At 42.7% G+C, this 18,985-nt stretch overlaps 1 protein-coding gene across 5 annotated transcripts in view; it reads left to right on the top strand.

Moving 5' to 3' along the window:
* Positions 1-8,583: 8,583 nt before the first annotated feature.
* Positions 8,584-18,985, top strand: part of LOC137418603 (nuclear receptor coactivator 5) — a 109,817-nt gene continuing 99,415 nt past the window's right edge. For 2 of the 5 annotated variants that reach the window (XM_078773394.1, XM_078773391.1), the window contains exon 1: positions 12,978-13,052. The gene's annotated coding sequence lies outside the window, so the exon portion shown is untranslated. Of the gene's footprint in view, positions 8,845-12,975; positions 13,053-18,985 lie in introns of those variants that run through there. The other 3 variants (XM_078773393.1, XM_078773395.1, XM_078773390.1) reach the window with 3 other exon arrangements.

Raw genomic sequence — 18,985 nt, 5'->3', positions numbered from 1 at the left:
TTGTCTGCTTCTTTTGTCTCCCACCTCCGAGGATCTGGCTTTGGGGGCAGAGAGGGAGGAGAGAGAGGTGCTGGCTACGCAGTTGTGGGCCTGCACTTTCGCTGCTTGCTGCCTGGATCGATACACCATATGGACCGCAATGTTTGTGGCCACCCACCATGGACCGCAGTTCTTATGCGGCCAAGCACCACCCGTGGATGGACCTATGGGTCAACGTGGCACCGATGCCATACAAGGTGAACCACTAACAGTTGGCCCCCTGACGGCCACAATAGAGAAATGGACGCGGTTGGCGCCTTTCTTTATTTTTGAAAGAAGTAAGAAGGCCAAGTGCACCACACGAAGGCAAGACCAGCGGCAGAACATCGGCCGGCTGCGACACCACACAATGATTCATAAACACTTTATTGGTGCACCGGATGGTGCTCACTGTGTGATGGGGTGGTGCTTGATGCTTGGAAGGGGTGCTCTGCACATTATTAAAGGCCGTAGGCCACAGAGCACTCGTGGGTTGGTGTATCGATGCTGGCATGCGTGCTCTCTCTATGCATAACATCTGCATGTGTCCCTCCAAAAACAGGTCCTGGATCGTAGTGTAAATATCAGCGTAGTCTTGTGTAAATAATGCTCCCTACCGGCTGTATGTTTAGTTTGAGGATTCTTTCCGGATTCGGTTATCCTGTGGGTGTGTTTCTGTGAGGAGAAGGGTGCAACGTCGCAGGGGGACATATTTACTCATTTGTGAATATCTGTAAAACTGTCGCACTCAGGGTAGAGTTAATAGTAGAGGGAACTACATTGCGTGCCACACTAAAGTAGGTAAAAATTTATCGGGTCGGGACGCCCCGAGGGTAGAGAAGGGTGCAATGTTGCGAATATGGAATTTGGCCTCCATATCCGCTTGTAAATATTCCCCTATTTCCCCAATACTCCCCAACTATCCCCAATCCCCCATTCCCTAGTCCCATTGTCTGTAAACAACACTCTGTAGAACCGACCTGCCCCTTTTTCCCCCATTAAATGTCGTGCCCAGGTCCACCGCATCTCACGTAGACAACTTTCGGACATCTTGCTAGTTATTCTTAGTCTATGTCAGTTAAGGACTCCTTTCCATTAATTCTGACTCTTCGTTGCACCAGAATGTGATTATATGGCACCAGTAGTGAGTTTAGGACCTTCCCATACCTCCTTCCATCTTCTTCCCCAAACAACAACAACAACAACAACTACAGCTACAACAACAACTACAACCACGGCGCGCGGGGGGAGTGTGCGTCCTCCCACCAGCTCGGTTAGCCGCCATGACCATGCGCTCCACGGGGTTGCCACGAAGGGGCTCCCTGTCAGCCCCTCGTCAAGGGCGGAGCCGGTAACCCCCCCGCATGCACCCAATGAGAAGCAACGAGCCGATTCCATCTGGGGCGGAGCTAACGAGCCGAGGGCGTGTCACTCCCCGCCGGATATACGCAGCGACTTACCGGATGTGAGGTCAGATGCGCCCCGAGCTTGAGCCTTGAGAAGACAAGAGAGCCACCTCCGAGCGCTGAGAGACCTCCCTGCATCTTTTGGGCCGTGCTATCCTGTCCCTGAGCACAAGGTGCACCTTGTGCTGGCCATCGAATACCCGCTTTCCTTGCCATCAATCCCCGTGTGAGTCAGCCTTTTGTCCCGTTTATCTGTCGTCTGTTGGGGTTAATATAAGTGTGTCTAAGTGCCTGTCTTTCTATGATGTCCCTCTTGTAGTTGTAATCTAACCTTCCGCCTTAATATAATCTCCTCCGGAGGTCTTGAGAACCGTATCCCTGGTGTCGTGTCATTTTAATCCCAGCCGTGTGTCTTTTCCTTCATTGATCTAGCGTAGCGCGATTAGTCAACGTTCGGGTATAATCGGGTAACTTGTGCAGACGTGGTCATACCAAACCGCTCGGTAAATAACATCTAAGCCGCGTCTGTAACAATATGATAACCATATAGCTAGGGGGTCTTTAATTATGTGCCAAATGTCAAGTTTGTATGACCAAAACTACAGTTTATACACTAATGTACCAAATATATGTAAAATAACAAGCAATGGAGGCCATTTGGAAAAATGGCCGCCATTGTTGTCACAGGATAAATCTGCGATGGCCCTATCGCCAAATATCTTCCTTAGGGCATACTCTAACTGTGTGCCAACTCTCGTGCTTGTATCATCAAATGCACAATTCTCCCAAATATTTCACCGATCTGCCGTACTAATAAACCAACTAGCAGTACCAATGTTACAATACATCTGCGGAATAGTAAACTGGCCATAAGCGTAAATCAAAAAACTCCATATCAAAACAAGGAAATTCCTTACAATCCACAAAATGTTCCATAAAAGCAGTGAATCCTGAGAATGTACCTGCCGAGGAAAGAAGGAAGTGGCAGCCTGATGGAACTCAATCAGGTACACAGATCGACGACTGTAGGATTAGCAGAGTAGTACATGAAAAGTTCAACGACCGAATACAATTTGTATAAAAGCATGATTACAGCAAACCAGAAAAAGGTATCCCTCATTCACCTGACAGAAAACTTCCAAAAACAGGTGCGAATAGAAGATGTGATGGACCAAACATAAACAGCAAGAAATACAGCTCACGACAATCCAAAAAAGCAAAAAGAAAAATACGTGGGCATTATGTTCTTGTTTTCAATGATTGCTTTTGGTTGATGTTTCCATGAGTTTATTACCTGCGCCACCAAACGTGGATGGAGGTTGTTTTCATCCCTGTCTGTTTGTTAGTTGCAATTCGAAGATTTTTCAAGTATATTGGTCGGTTGCGTTTGTGGTTCTGTCTGTCCGTCTGTCTGTCCACCTGTCCGTCTGTCTGTCCGTCTGTCTGTCCGTCTGTCTGTTTGTCTGTCTGTTTGTTTGTTTGTCACCGGCCTACAGGTCACAATTTTCAACCGATCTTCACAAAACTTCGCCAAATGGTAGAGTTGGTCAAAAGCAAGAAGCCTATTGTTTTGGGGGTCAAAAGGTCAAAAGGTCAACATAGGCCAAAGGTCACCAACTTTGCCAAATTTCAAAAATCCTCAATTTTCATCCGATTGACTTTAAATTTGAAGAGGACTTGCATATCTGGTCACTGAATTCAACCACCAAGTATATTTGAGGTCAACATAGGCCAAAAGGTCAACATAGGCCAAATTTCAAAAATCCTCAATTTTCATCCGATTGACTTTAAATTTGAAGAGGACTTGCATATCTGGTCTTTGAATTCAACCACCAAGTATATTTGAGGTCAACATCGGCCAAAAGGTCAACATAGGCCAAATTTCAAAAATCCTCAATTTTCATCCGATTGACTTGAAATTTGAAGAGGACTTGCATATCTGGTCACTGAATTCAACCACCAAGTATTTTTGAGGCAACATAGGCCAAAAGGTCAACATAGGCCAGATTTCTAAAATCCTCAATTTTCATCCAATAGACTTGAAATTTGAAGATCACTTGCATATCTGGTCACTGAATTCAACCACAAATTATATTTTAGGTGAACATAGGCCAAAAGGTCAACATAGGCCGAATTTCTAAAATCACCAATTTTCATTTGATTGACTTGAAATTCTAAGAGGATTTACATATATGGTCACTGAATTTAACCACCAACTATTTTTGAGGTCAACATAGGCCAAAAGGTCAACATAGGCCAAGTTTTTAAAATCCTCAATTTTCATCCGATTGACATAAAAATTGAACAGCATTTGCACATTGAGTCACTAAATAGGGAAACTAACTATTTTTGAGGTCAAAAGGTCAAAGGTCAACTCAAGGTCAACCTTACAAAATCATCATTTTTCATCTGAAAAATCGTCACTTTTCTTCCTGTTGACCTGAGCTTTGATCAAGATTGTCAATTTTAATCTTGATGAAATGGACAATTTTCTGTATCAATGGAATTTTTTTTATTGGGGGTGGGGGCGGATTTTGCAAGTATCGTGCTCCGCATGACGTCTTCTTGTTTGTCTGTTTGTCTGTCTGTGAACAAGATATCTCAAAAAGTGGTGGACGGATTTGGACGAAATTTGGCAGAGGTAGTGCATGTGACACGGACGAAATGATTAGATGTTGGTGAATATCTGGATTCGGATCCGGCTAGTAGAATTTTTAAGTGATTATTTACCATTGGGAGATAGTGCCAAAAATGATACATAGCAGAATATCTCAAAAAGTTATTGACCGATTTGAAGGAAACTTGGTAGAGAGGTTGTGTGTGTGTGACAAGGACAAATCGATTCGATTTTGGTAAAGATCTGAATATGGATTCGGATACAAGAATTTTTTAAAAATTTTAAAGTGTTTCGTTACCATTGACGGAATGGGCGAAAAGCGATATATAACATGATATTTAAATAAGTTATGGATGACTTTTGACTAAACAGATCCTAGCAACTACAGACCAATCAGCCTTCTCCCAATTATCAGCAAAGTCATGGAATCCATCATTGCTTCGGATATGAAATCTTTCCTCTTCTCCAATGGCTTGATCTCTGATCATCAATTTGGTTTCAGACCAGGTCACTCTACTCTGGACATGCTGCTTCTGCTGTCTCAACAATGGATGGAGGTCCTCAATGCCAAACAGGAAATTAGAGCTGTCTCCCTCGACATATCACGTGCCTTCGACACGGTCTGGCACCCCGCTCTGCTCACCAAACTCTCCTCCTTTGGTATCCATGGAAATCTCCACGCATGGCTGGCGGACTTCCTCTCTAGTCGTCGTCAACGTGTGGCCCTGAATGGGTTTCTCTCATCTCCTCTTCCTGTTCAGGCTGGAGTTCCCCAAGGCAGTGTTCTGGGCCCCGTGCTTTTTCTGGTCTTCATCAATGATCTCTCTGACTCTCTCGAAAATCCTCTCTATCTCTTTGCTGATGACTCCACTCTCTGCCGCTCCATTCCTCTTCCCTCAGATCGGCAGTCTGCTGCCTCCTCACTCTCTGAAGACCGGGACAAAATCACAGACTGGTCAAACAAGTGGAACATGTCTTTCAATCCTGACAAATCTCACACTCTTACTATGTCTCTCCGAAAAGATCGACTGGACAACCCTCCCATCTACTTTCTCAACAATCCTCTCCAAGAAGTTCTGTCGCTCAAGATTTTGGGTCTCACTATCTGCCATGATCTTTCTTGGGAAAACCACATTTCCAAGCTGGCCTCCAAAGCCAGTCGCCGACTGGGCATCCTCCGTCGTGCGAAGTCCTTCCTCGGCACACCTGAGCTCCTCACCACATACAAGGCTTTCATCCGCAGCTCAATGGAATACTGTTCTCCCCTGTGGGCCGGTGCTCCTGCCTCACACCTAGCTCGGCTTCACGCTGTTGAAACCAAAGCTTTCAGAATTATTGGAATCTCCCGCGATGAAGCTATCTCTGAGGGCCTTTCACTCACTCACCGCAGGCAGGTAGGTGGTCTTTCTGTCTTCTACCGACTCCTCTCCGGCCTTGCACCCCCAGCTCTCTCTGTGCTCTGTCCCCCAAATATTCCTACAGGTCGCACAAGATCTGCCAGCAACCCTCTGATGGTTAAACTGCCGAAATCTCGGCTCTCTGCTCACCTTCACTCTTTCATTCCTCTTTTCTCCCGCCTCTGGAACAAACTCCCTCACTCCCTTCAATCCCACTCCTCCCTCCAGGTCTTTAAAACAGCTGTTCACCACCATCTCTTATCTTCCCCCATCCAAAACCTTGATCTTTTCTACCCCCGCTAATTCACACCAGATCTACCTTGTTTGAAATTCCAACTTCTTTCCTGGAAGTCCTGGCAGTGTCCATATGTTTTATACCTCTCCCACCGCCCCCTTCCCATGCCCCCCCCCCAAAGCCCTCGCCCTCTCTCAGATCTCTCGATGTCTCCATGTCTCTCGGTCCCTGCTCTCAAATGTTGTGTTTGTGTCCTTCCCCCTCTCTCCCCATCTTGTCTACCGCTCCCGATGTTATATGTTTTATGTGTCGGTTTGTCTTTCTGTGTGATTAATGTTCGCTCTTTCACGAGCCTCGATATTGTATACAAAAAAAAAAAAAAAAAAAAAAAACTAAGTGGACGAGTTTGTTAGGTGACGAGAGCAAGCCGATTCGATTTTGCTTCAGGTCCAAATCAAGATCCGGCCTATCATTGGGATACAAAGCAAACTGTTCTGCCTGGCAGAGGCATGTGCCCTACCGAGTGCCGTTCTAGTTGGAACTGCGATATTCAATTTTTTGCATGTGTGCCAGTGGATTTCTCTAAATACCTTCTTGTGCCTTTGTTCAGCAAATGATTTTGTTACTTTCAGATTACTTTGTGCACAGCTGTTCTGACGAAATATCAACAGATAAAGTGCCTTCAGAAAGTATTCACACCTCTTGACTTTTTTCACATTTTGTTGTGTTACAGCCGGAATTTAAAATGGATTTAATTGAGATTTTTTGTCACTGATCTACACATAATACCCATAATGTCAAAGTGGAATGTTTTTTTGTTTTTTTAGAAATTTCTACAAAATAATTAGAAATAAAATGGGGAAAAATCGAATTTACATAAGTGATCAGCCTCCTGAATCAATCAATACTTCTTTGAAGCACTTTTGGCAGCGATTACAGCTTCTCGTCTTCTTGGATATATCTGTATTAGCTTTGTACATCTGGATTTGGAGAGTTTCTCCCATTCTTCCTTGCAGACTTGCTCAAGCTCTGTCGAGTTGGATGGAGGGCGTCGGTGAACATAAATCTTCAAGTCTTTCCACAGATTCTCAATGGGATTCAAGTTTGGGCTTTGTCTGGGCCACTCAAGGACTTTCATATTTTTGTTCTGAACCCAATCCAGTGTTGCTTTGGCTGTATGCTTGGGTTAATTGTCCTGTTGTAACCGTAAATCTTCACCACCGTCTCAGGTCTTTTTGCATTCTGAAGCAGGTTCTCCTCGAGGCTTTGCCTGTATTTGGCTCCATTCATTGTTCCCTCTATCTTACAAGTCTCCCAGTCCCTGCTGCTGCAAAATATCCAAATAGTATGGTGATGCCACCACCATGCTTAACAGTTCGGATGGTGTTAGATGGGAGATGAGCTTTGCTCAGTTTCCACCAGGCATAGCACTTTGTGTTGAGGCCAAATCGTTCAATTTTCGTCTCATCAGACCACAGAATTTATTGACTCGTGCTCTCAGTCTTTACGTGCCTTTTTGTTATCTCCAGGTGTGCTGTCATGTGCCTTTTTCTCAGGAGTGGCTTCCATCTGGCCACTCTCCCATTAAGCCTAGATTTGTGAAGTGCTGCAACGACTGTTGTCCTTCCGGCAGGTGCTCCCATCTCAGCCAAGGAACTCTGTAGTTCTGTCAGAGTGGTCATTGGATTCTTGTTCACCTCCCTGACCAAGGTCCTTCTTGCCCGGTTGCTCAGTTTGGTCCGCTTTGTACTAAAAAACAAACTTGACCAAAACGATGGTTTAATAAAATTGTACACTTTGTTTGTTCTCAACATTCTCATAATGAAGGTTTGTTGAAGATTTGATGACAAAAGTTCAATTGGTAGAAATGTTTTGAACTGGACAGATACACTGAAGCTCAATGGTAAATAAATAAAAAATACAGGAGCGATTATAAAAACAACAAAAAAGAGATCTCACGATTGATACCCTGAGGTGGGGCTGATCAGGGCTATTTGTAGTTACTAAGACTTTGTCCTTTCACATTTTGACCCAATTTTTAATTCTCCATATTTTTCAATAAAGGTTTGTTGAAAAATTGATGACAAAAGCTCAAATGGTAAACGTATGTTGTTGTCTGGATCAGACACACGCGTGCACACACACACACACACACACACACACACACACACAAACACACACACACACACAGACGGAGGTGGATACTTTGAGAACCGGTAGGTGTCCGTTGTATTTGCATATCCTGAAACCCACACAAGTGTGGGGATATCAGGCAAAAGCACCTTCCATGCATACAAGCACATGTACGTGCACACACTCACACACACATACACATACGTGCACGGTGCACGCACACACACACACACACACACGAAGGTGGATACTTGGAGACCTGGTAGGGTTCGTCCATCTTCTAAAACCCACATATGGAAATAACCAATGACACGAGCAGAGGCAGGCAGGCAGACACACACACACACACACACACACACACACACACACACACACACACACACACACACACACACACACACACGTCCTGCCAGCGCAAGTAGGTTGATGATGGACGCTAAAGATCCCACAGTGTTTCGCAAAATTTAAAATGGATGCCAGTTTTTTTTTTTTGCCTCGATCCGGAACGAATTACCGATTCCTGTAACTTTTAGTTGAGTGTCCCGAAAAGCAGTGGTGAAATCTATCTGTGCAGGATCGTTTCTCGCCTTGTTCTGTTGTGTCGACTATCCACCCCGAAGCTTCGTCAATGTTCCATTCTCCCAGCCCTTCCTGAATAAGTAAGACGAAGAGTAAGGTAAGCAAAACTTTTATAAAGAAAAGTACAAAAAGCGTGAGAATAAAAATTAACAAAGACGAAAAAAAACTATCGGAGACCCCAAACTGATAAATCCGTGTGGAAATGCTTTCGGTGGTTTTGGAGTTGATGCGGTGTATGTAATTCATCGGTTATTTATTAATTTTTGCTACCCTTCGGATACTTTTCTACTGAGTGAAAAATCGACATTGTACCATCGATTATAGTTCAAAACTCAGTGTAAAGAATAGAATTTAAGACGATATCAAAAAATAAATTGTTTCAGCGAAGAAACGAGGGAGACGAGGAAATCGTTCGTTGTCGCCGTTGCCGCCATTGGGGTTCTTTTCCGTAGTGACCAGGTGAGGAGCTATGGGGGTTTTTTTTGCCATCATTCTGATTGTATGCTGTGATAAAGTCGATGTTTAGACGGTTTATTGACACGTTTTCATCGATAATTTACGTTTATTAGTCCAACTTTACATAACAGTTTGTGACATCCGAGCGCGCGCACGCATTGCGTGCTCTTTTACGCCTCGGATTGCGCCTTGGCCTTCTCCAAGTATAAATTTTTATTGTTCCATTTGAAATGTGGCATGTATGTATGTATGTATTATTACTCGAGATCGCATTTTGGGCGCTTACCTCAACAACTTATTTTATTCGAGGGTTGAAAATATTTCCTGGCACGAGCTGGTATTTATTTATTTATTGTCGATATTTTACGCCATTCACTGCGCAATCTGTTTTATACAATTTCGTGAGTTTGATTATTATTTTCTTGCACTGTAAGCTATCATTGACATTGCATTGAATGAGGTAAAATTACCTTTATCGTTAATGACCGCTGAATTGTAGGTCGGGAACAGGCTCATATTAATATAAAAGTACACATTTATATCATTGATCGTTTCCCAGAGGATCCACTTCTTTCTATTGAGCCAACTCTCTTGGGCAAAGGTATGGGGGTATTTAGGGGGCACGTGTACATTTTGAGTATATGAAGGGGTCAGACGCTCTTTGGCTTTGCAAACTTGCAGATTGCATTCCATTTTTCACTCCACACATTTTGGGTAACGTGCAACAGGCGCTCGCGGAACTACGTAACTTCCGGTTAGTGCACCCTTCGCGACAACAGTCACGTGAATGGATACGTTGAAAACAAACCACAAAAGGGCACGTGTTACAGCCGGAAATTATGGAAACGGTGTAGGTTATTTGATCATACCTCGCTTAATTCTTGTCTGATCTTTAAAATTTTAACTTTCCGACAAGCTAGAAGTAATTCTCTTTCTAAAAATATAAAGTTTTATGAAAAATAATACGAAATGTTTGTATAGCCGCCCGCGGAACTACGTAACTTCCGGTTAGTGCACCCTTCGTGACAAGTCACGTGATTGGATACGTTGAAAACAAACCACAAAAGGGCACGTGTTACAGCTTACTTCCGGTAGTCTCGCCCTCACCTATGAGCACACCTGTAAAGATGCACTGCAATAAAGATTATGTGCAATGAGAACACACGTAAAACAAAAGCAGAACGACACTCGGTAGGGAGCATACCTCCACCAGGCTGGAGTTTAGGTTTCGTAGACGAACCTAAACCAAAATTTAATCAGCTTGTTCTTGTCGCCTAACCAATTTATCCACCTAGTTTTGTCATAAGTTATCCCCAACTTCTTGAAATATCATGCTGTATATAATTTTGGCCCCATCACAAAAATGGCGAAGAATCATTAAAAAAAAATTTTGGATTTGGATCGAGATCTCCAGCAAAATCTAATCATTTCGTCCTTGTCACATACCAAAGCTCTCCACCAAATTTCGTCCAAATCCATCCACAACCTTTTGACATATCCTGTTCACAGACAGACAAACAGACAGTGGTGAAAACATAAACTCCATCCACCTCGGCAGAGGTAACTAGAACAGCACTCCAGAGCACATACAGTGCATTCAGAAAGTATTCAGACCCCTTCACTTTTTTTCACATTTTGTTATGTTGCAGCCTTATGCTGAAATCGTTTAAATTCATTTTTTCCCTCATCAATCTCCACTCAATACCCCATAATGACAAAGAGAAAACAGGATTTTAGAAAGTTTTGCAAATTTATTAAAAAGAAAAAAACTGAAATATCACATTTACATAAGTATCCATACCCTTTGCTATGACACTTGAAATTTAGCTCAGGTGCCTCCCATTTCTCTTGATCATCTTTGAGATGTTTCTACACCTTGATTGGAGTCCACCTGTGGTAAATTAAATTGATTGGACATGATTTGGAAAGGCACACACCTGTCTATATAAGGTCTCACAGCTGACAATGCGTATCAGAGCAAAAACCAAGCCATGAGGTCGAAGTAACTGCCTGCAGAGCTCAGACAGGATTGTGTCGAGGCACAGATCTGAGGAAGCCTACAAAAAAAATTCTGCTGCATTGAAGGTTCCCAAGAGCACAGTGGCCTCCATAATTCTTAAATGGAAGAAGTTTGGAACAACCAGGACTCTTCCTAGAGCTGGCCGCCCGGCCAAACTGAGCAATCGGGGGAGAAGGGCCTTGGTAAGTGAGGTGACCAAGAACCCGATGGTCACACTGGCTGAGCTCCAGAGATCCTGTGTAGAGATGGGAGAAACTTCCAGAAGGACAACCATCACTGCAACACTCCACCGATCTGGGCTTTATGGCAGAGCTGAGGAAGCCTCTCCTCAGTGAAAGATACATAAAAGCCCGCTTGGAGTTTGCAAAGAAGCACCTAAAGGACTCTCAGACTGTGAGAAACAAGATTCCGTGGGCTTTCATGTGTCTTTCACTGAGGAGAGTCTTCCGTCTGGCCACTCTGCCATAAAGCCCAGATCGGTGGAGTGTTGCAGTGATGGTTGTCCTTCTGGAAGTTTTTCCCATTTCCACACAGGATCTCTGGAGCTCAGCCAGAGTGACCATCGGGTTCTTGGTCACCTCTATTACAAAGGCCCTTCTCCCCCGATTGCTCAATTTAGCCGGGCGGCCAGTTCTCGGGAGAGTCCTGGTTGTTCCAAACTTCTTCCATTTAAGAATTATGGGGCCACTGTGCTCTTGGGAACCTTAAATGCAGCAGAATTTTTTTTGTAGGCTTCCCCAGATCTGTGCCTCGGCACGATCCTGTCTCTGAGCTCTGCAGGCAGTTCCTTCGAGCTCATGGCTTGGTTTTTGCTCTGATATGCATTGTCAGCTGTGAGACCTTATATAGACAGGTGTGTGCCTTTCCAAATCATGTCCAATCAATTGAATTAACACAGGTGAACTCCAGTCAAGGTGTAGAAACATCTCAAAGATGATCAAGAGAAATGGGAGGCACCTGAGCTAAATTTCAAGTGTGATAGCAAAGGGTCTGAATACTTATGTAAATGTGATATTTCAAGTTTTTTCTTTTTAATAAATTTGCAAAACTTTCTCAAATTCTGTTTTCTCTTTGTCATTATGGGGTATTGTGTGTCGATTGATGAGGGAAAAAATGAATTTAAACGATTTCAGCAAAAGGCTGCAACATAACAAAATGTGAAAAAAGTGAAGGGGTCTGAATACTTTCTGGATGCACTGTATCTGTCCATGGATGTAGTGTCAGGTCGACCAGGCAACGTCCGACACATCTCTGGTCAGCGTGAACCGCTCAGTCCCGTTTGCTGGCGTTCCACCGGCCCCCCGTTCACCAGGCCTCTCGCGCCAAGCGAGCGAGTGTGCAATGGTCCCCCGGCTGCTGCAGCTCATACGCTCGCCGTTTGCACATGAACGCTGGGGAAGATAATCGTCGGCGCTCAAACGTCTTTTCACCGTCTTTCGAAGCGAAACTCCATCGGGAACGAAAGGCAAGGGCAGAAGGGAGGTCCAAGTGGGAAGGCAGCCAACAAGAGAAGGACAAAGGGGAGAGGAAAATGCCGGCGAGTGAGAGGTTTTACTGTCGGTCTTCTGACGTCAGCTCGCTTCCCCTCCAACCAGTGCGTCGCTTACTCGTAGCCTTTCGTGCCTTTTCACTTCACCGGCGCTTCTCCTCCAATCAGCGACCTGCTTCTAGGTAGTGGTTTTTGCGCCTTCCGCCCTGATTGGCCATGGTGTCATTGGTTGGTGGCCAATCAGTGTGCGCTCCTTCACCTTCCTTACCCCCAATCATGGGGAAGCTTTCTGCCCCTCCCCTGACCAATCACATGTTCTTCCCTACTCTCCAATCGGTGCTCTGGTTGTTGCTCGCCCCTCCCCCCTGTCAACCAAGAGTCCTTCTGGGCGTGGCTATTGCCTGCTTGGCCGATGTCTGCTTGCCAGGGCTCTGTTGTACGCGGCTGCTTCCTGTTGGTTCTTCCGGTCAGTTTTATCGTCTTGTGCCGGAGGGGGGATTTAATTAGTGTTGTGCTAATGGGCCTATCTAATGTATATGAGTGTGTTGCCATAAGGGACACAGGTATGATCACAGAGAGAACGACACACAAAGGAATCTTATCCTTATTCCCTAATTCTAGTTATCAAGCCTCGCCCCCTTGTGGCGGGGACACAGATACGCAGCTTACTCCGACCTTCGGGCTAGACAAAACTTATTACAGGTGAGGTTCCCTATCACGACAGCCGGACACCTACCTATGCAGATCTACCTAAATCTATGTATGCCCCTAACCCAAAATTTATAACTATGTGTATGGCTCAGATCATGGGTACACAAGTGTTACATTTTAGCTAAAATTTGAAATTCAAAGACAGGGGGGCAATATCATCAAGCTAATCTTCAAACATTGCACAACACACACACACACAAAGTGCCAGAGCTTGAAACATCATGTAAATACAGCAATCAGTCACCTTAAGATCACATCATCACAAATGTCGTGTACATAACTCGGTGTCCTCCTCATGCTTGCATTTATCTTTAAATTTATTTTGGGAATTTTTTTGGGAAAAAATTATTTGTATGATAAAACCAACCATAAACAGAACCACACTATTTTGTGCAAAAGCAATCGCAATATGTCTAAAACAAATGTGGACACCGTTATATACGCGACAACCAATTCTCTACCAGGCATAAACATTCTCGTCTTTTTGTAAACTGGGAACATATTAGCAACTGATGGTACTAAACGAAGGAAAATACTGAAATACACACATGAAGAGAGAATTTTTCATGGAAACAAAGCAACTTCTTATTTTATTACAGTTTTAGCTATAATGTTCGTACATAACTAGGACACCAAATACTTCATATTAAAACTCAAGTATGGTAATGAAAACCAAAAAATCATATAAAATGTAGTTCAATGGTTTGCTGTGCATTTCAATGTAGTAACTACCCTTAAAAGCCACTATTGCATCTCTTCTACCCTTGAACCTTTATTTCGAACCCTGCTGTCAGGTACATGTACAAATGTATACACTTCTAAATTAATCTCCCGCTTCAACGTTTCATGCCCCTTTATATTCTTAGCCACCCTCTTCAGCATGCTTGCATAAATGCAGTGGTTATTGTTATGACAGTTGTATACTGTTACACCATCTCCAGTAAAACTACCATGTTGTTGGGAATAAAAACAAATAAACCTTAACCATAAACTTGAAAGCTCAATATCGCAAACAAAGAGTATAACCTTCACACAGAGGCTATTTTTGTTCCAGTCGTAACTGCCCCAATTGCTACTAGAAATGGCTCACAACTGGCGTAATTATAGTCACTTTGTTTAATAAAACCCGAATTGTGTCCAGTTATGTACATCACAAAATTCACACAACATAAGAAAATAATTTTTACTTTTAATAAAGTAGTTATCAAAAGATCAAAACCAATGTTATATATCACCAAAGAGAAAGGCCAAGCCACAGCAAAATTTGGTGAGGCTCGTGTTAAAAAATTAAATCAATACGTAACTGTAGGCAATGCTTGTCCACTCAATTTTAGGTGCTATAATCTATAAATTATACTGGTGACATATCAGTTTCATTTAATTCCTTGATAATGTGCTAAGGATATTAGCCTACCCATTACTGAAGCAAAATTAAATCACAATTATGATGGAAGACGTTATTTGGCTGAGTAAATATTCATAACTTAACATGCTATATGTGGGACTAAGAGAGAAGAGAAACTAAGTTATTTCGTGTCCCTGGTTATGTACATATTAATCAACACCAAGACATACAAAAACAAACTCAAAATCTATGGAAATAAGTATAAAAACAAACGTTACATATCACTACCAGAGAAAAGGATGAACCCAAGTGAAATTTTGCGACAGCTAGTACAGGTTACAGCTTTGTACTGAGTGATATAGCTGTACATAACACGGACACCATGACAAGACAACAAAGCAAGACGATGATGGTGTCTGCGTTATGTACGTAACATTTTAGCAAAAACTCGCCAGGAAAGATGTTTCTAGAAAATCCATTCACACTATTACGATGTTAAACTAATATAAAATAAAATAAAAATTCCGATGAAGTTGCGTTCGACCGTTTCTTTCTATCACACTATGCACGTACATAACTAGGACACTGACAAGCACGCCAAAGACAATTGCTTGTTTTCTTGTGACGTCATCGGAGCACGCGCGCAGGGCACCCTGGGACACCTCGGCCATTTTGATACCCTCTCGAACAACGTTGTCAGCGGATTCACATTAAATAGTTTTTGTTCACGACCAGTCATGCCAATTTGCGGCGTATTTCGTTGTTCAAACAGGCCAGGCGTTAGGCCAGGAGTTAAGTTTTACAAAACACCCAAACTTCTACTGAATCAGGGTGAGGAAACAAGAAATTTACGTGAAGAGAGGCGGCGTTTGTGGAAGGTTGCCATCAATCGCTGTGACATCCAAACAGAATCACAGTGGGATCGCACACCTGTCTGCTCCGAGCATTTTGTTAACAGTAAGAACATGTTTCATGGAATGCGAAACCTGGAACATAAATATTGAATTTGAAACTGTCCAATAAACTTTCTAAAGTTATGTACTCTTATCAACTCGGTCAAAATGAATCTCGATTTTATCATGTGAAGAATGTGCTATGTATTCGTTGCTTACATGATAAATATAGGTGATGACTTATGGCCATACGCACAAAGCACACATGGCGGCACTCACTTCGCACTGTGCGTCACATGTCTACAAAGTATGCACACATGCATGCACAGCTTAAAACTGCAGTGGTTTTTGAACAAATGGAGGGCACTTAATCAATCAGGTCCATAACATTAACACAAGCAGCTTTAAAAAATACATGTTTGTTTAATATATTAATACCTTGGATCGAATCAAGTGGACGTAATTCAGTTCTTTGTGTAGGATTTGTCGCACCCATCCATCTTGGTACAACCTGTATGCCTCGAGGGATTTATACTTCTTCAACTCATCTTTGGTATAGGCCGATTTGCTGAACAACAGGTAGTTGATCACGTCGATGTGGGTCACCTGAGGCCACTTGCTCACATTCTTCTCAAATTGATCATTTGATAGACCATAAGGGTCACACCCAATGACAGAAATCTTCTCTTTGTAACGAACAAGATCGTCCGGGGGGAGCGTCTCTTGGTAGCCAAGGTTGGCACTCGCACTGCTAGCCATACTCAAGCCTGGATCTACCGTATCCTTACGTACACTCCAAGTCTGTTCTACAGGTAGTTGGTTGCAGGTTGACCCACTGCCCAGGTGTTCACCAGTTCACTGGTCCACGGCAAACTTAAACCGAATGTTCTGTGTTTGTTGGGCAACAATACGTAATATAAACTAGATGGCACCCCACACCACATGAACGTGACAAAACAAACAAAATTACTTTATAAAACAGACTTTTTGCGATCCGCATTCACCATAAACCAACGCAACAAATCAATATCAGCGCACACGGACAGATTAGCTTGGGTATCAAAATGGCCGCCGCGCAATGCGAGATGGGTAACTGTGACGTCAGTGAAAACAAAGGATACGCCAGTAGACAACGGCATCTGCGTTATGTACGTAAACATTTTTGCAGAAACTCGCCAGGTACCATTTCTTGAAAAAACAAATGAACTGATTACAATTTTAAATTAAATTAAACCAAAATAAGAGTACAAATTTAACGAAGTTTCGTTTGCGTGGTTCGTTTACCGGCCGCAATAAAACGAATATAACTGGGACACGAATGGCCGGCATGTCGATGATCACACAACAGCGAGACCAAGCTAGTTTGTGAGAGCACAAAATGTCAAATTCTTTCTGGTTATATCATTTTAATCTGCATCAAACTTTCTTATAAATATTTATAGACGTAATCGTCTTACCTTGGTGAATATCTAGGAGTGAAACCGCTACTTATGGATGGAAATCGAAGAGACTGCTGACGTGGCTTTCGTTGACACACTCCAAAATACGTACATAACGCGAGACGACAATGGCCGGACACGAAGAAACTTGACGGCTTGGGAGACACGCGGAAAACGAAGCATGCGAGTTGACATCGTGCATAATTGGTAAACGCACTCACCTTTCATTTATCAGTGCTATTTACGAATTTTCACTTCCGCTGGTGCAATTAAATCGAAGTGTACGTACATAAGGCCAAAAAAAAAAAAAACATGTTTAACGTCCTGCCTTTTTGAAAAAAAGGAGGAGGAGGCACCTTTTTTTTTTCTTTTTTTTTTTTTCAAAATGGCCACCAGGCTCATTTTTCCCAAGATGGTCGCCTGCTTTTTTTGTTTCCTTAGATTTGAAATACATGTAGAATGTTTGGGTCTTGACGATCTGTGTTGACAAAATACAGCATGTACTGAGTAACATATTAATAAAAGACTAGTAAAAGAGACCATTTCATATATTTGCATACTGTACTTTGTTTTCTTTTGTGTCTTTATACAGGTATACAGAAAAATTCAAGATGAGATTTGCAAACAATATCTTACCTATTTTATTATTACAATGCAATAATGTATATAAATGTATTTTACATTATATGTCATTATTTCTCAACTATATCTTCTTCCTAACATGGTAAAGCTACATGTACTCTACTTTGCAAATAAACTACAGCACTACAGCACGCTAGCACGCTAGCGCTAACATTCTATAGCACGCTCACACGTTTTGCTAGTCTACAACAACCAGCCGCATATTACTGCCGGACCTGTATGTACGTGTATCACAGACGGGATTATTTTGTGTGAGCAGCCATGAAACAATTATGATGGAGACTATCAAATCGAGAGAGTGAGAAAATTGATTGCTCGCGATCAGTTGAACGATGTTTAAAAAAAAAAAGAAAAAAAAAAGGAGGCGGCCTCTAAAAAGGAAGCGGGCGGGGCCGCTAAACATGAATATTTTTTTGTTTGGCCTAACGGGCCTGACACGAAAACTTGCTCGATTATATTTTCGTCAGAAAAATCGTGTTTCGATTTCCATAAGTGAAAATCTCAACACTATGGTGTTGTTTAGCCATTATCTGATACAATTAATTATATAGTTGTTGTCAATTTTAAGTTCATACTTATATGAAATTCCATTCTTCAAAATGTTCTTCACGTGCGGACACGAAGCGTTATGTACGTACACAAATATTCATTAGACAATAATTAATATTTTCCAAGTAGGATTAATGAATCAAACATATAATGGACACCTAGATAAGACTTCATTCTTTCGTTTTAATATCAAAATGAAACAAGAAAAGCAATATAATACTGACAGAGGCGCAACAAAAATGCACGTACTTTTCATGTAACATTTGAGCATCAAAAAATGGGCCTTTTTTCATGATCTTAAATCATGCCAGGTAAATATAAAAGCAGTACAGTCTTAATTTATGGTTCTGTGAGCTTCCTCAGTGTTAACTTTACAGTCAAAAAGATTACTAACCTTCAGGGAGCTAAATTTCCAAATAATCATGACATGCTTTTGAGGACTGTATAGTGTATAGTGTACCCATGATCTGAGCCATGCATGTATATATGTGTATTGTGTGAAATTAGGCCAGTTGGCTTTGTTAAAGTTGGTATATAATGTTTTTTTGTGATGTGTACATATTGTCGTGCATAGCCTCCGGTTAATACCAGAGGCTCGCGGATGGACCGAAAAACAGCTTTAATTGAGGCGACGGCCAATACGGATTTTGCTATGGTCGCGCGGGAGGAAGAAGGAAAGTGGGAGCTGCGGTAAAAGCTTACCTGGAGCGCGCCGACTGCAGCTTCGATCCTGCAAGGAAATTAACTCGACACGGACACAAGCTTTTGAATGGAAGGGGAAAATAATACAAGGGTTTATTAAATAAAGGCAGGGACAGGGAAACGCGATATTAACTAAAGTTCCTAAATTGGGATCCCACACACCAGACAAACACAATCGGGGGACTGAATAACGAAAATAACACGTTCGTTATGTAGTGTACGTGACGTGCGGTCTTATCTGGTCTCGTCGTCTTGCAGTGTAACTCGGCCCCACTCGCGTGCCACCAGGCCCCGCTCCAAGCCTCTCGCCGCTCACAAGGTCCATGCACCAAGCTCCAAAGCACCGAGCACCAC

This window comes from Myxine glutinosa, chromosome 2 (genome assembly GCF_964187855.1).
Source record: "Myxine glutinosa chromosome 2, kmMyxGlut1.1, whole genome shotgun sequence".
NCBI classification, from domain to species: domain Eukaryota; kingdom Metazoa; phylum Chordata; class Myxini; order Myxiniformes; family Myxinidae; genus Myxine; species Myxine glutinosa.
This window is presented reverse-complemented; position numbering and strand designations above follow the sequence as displayed.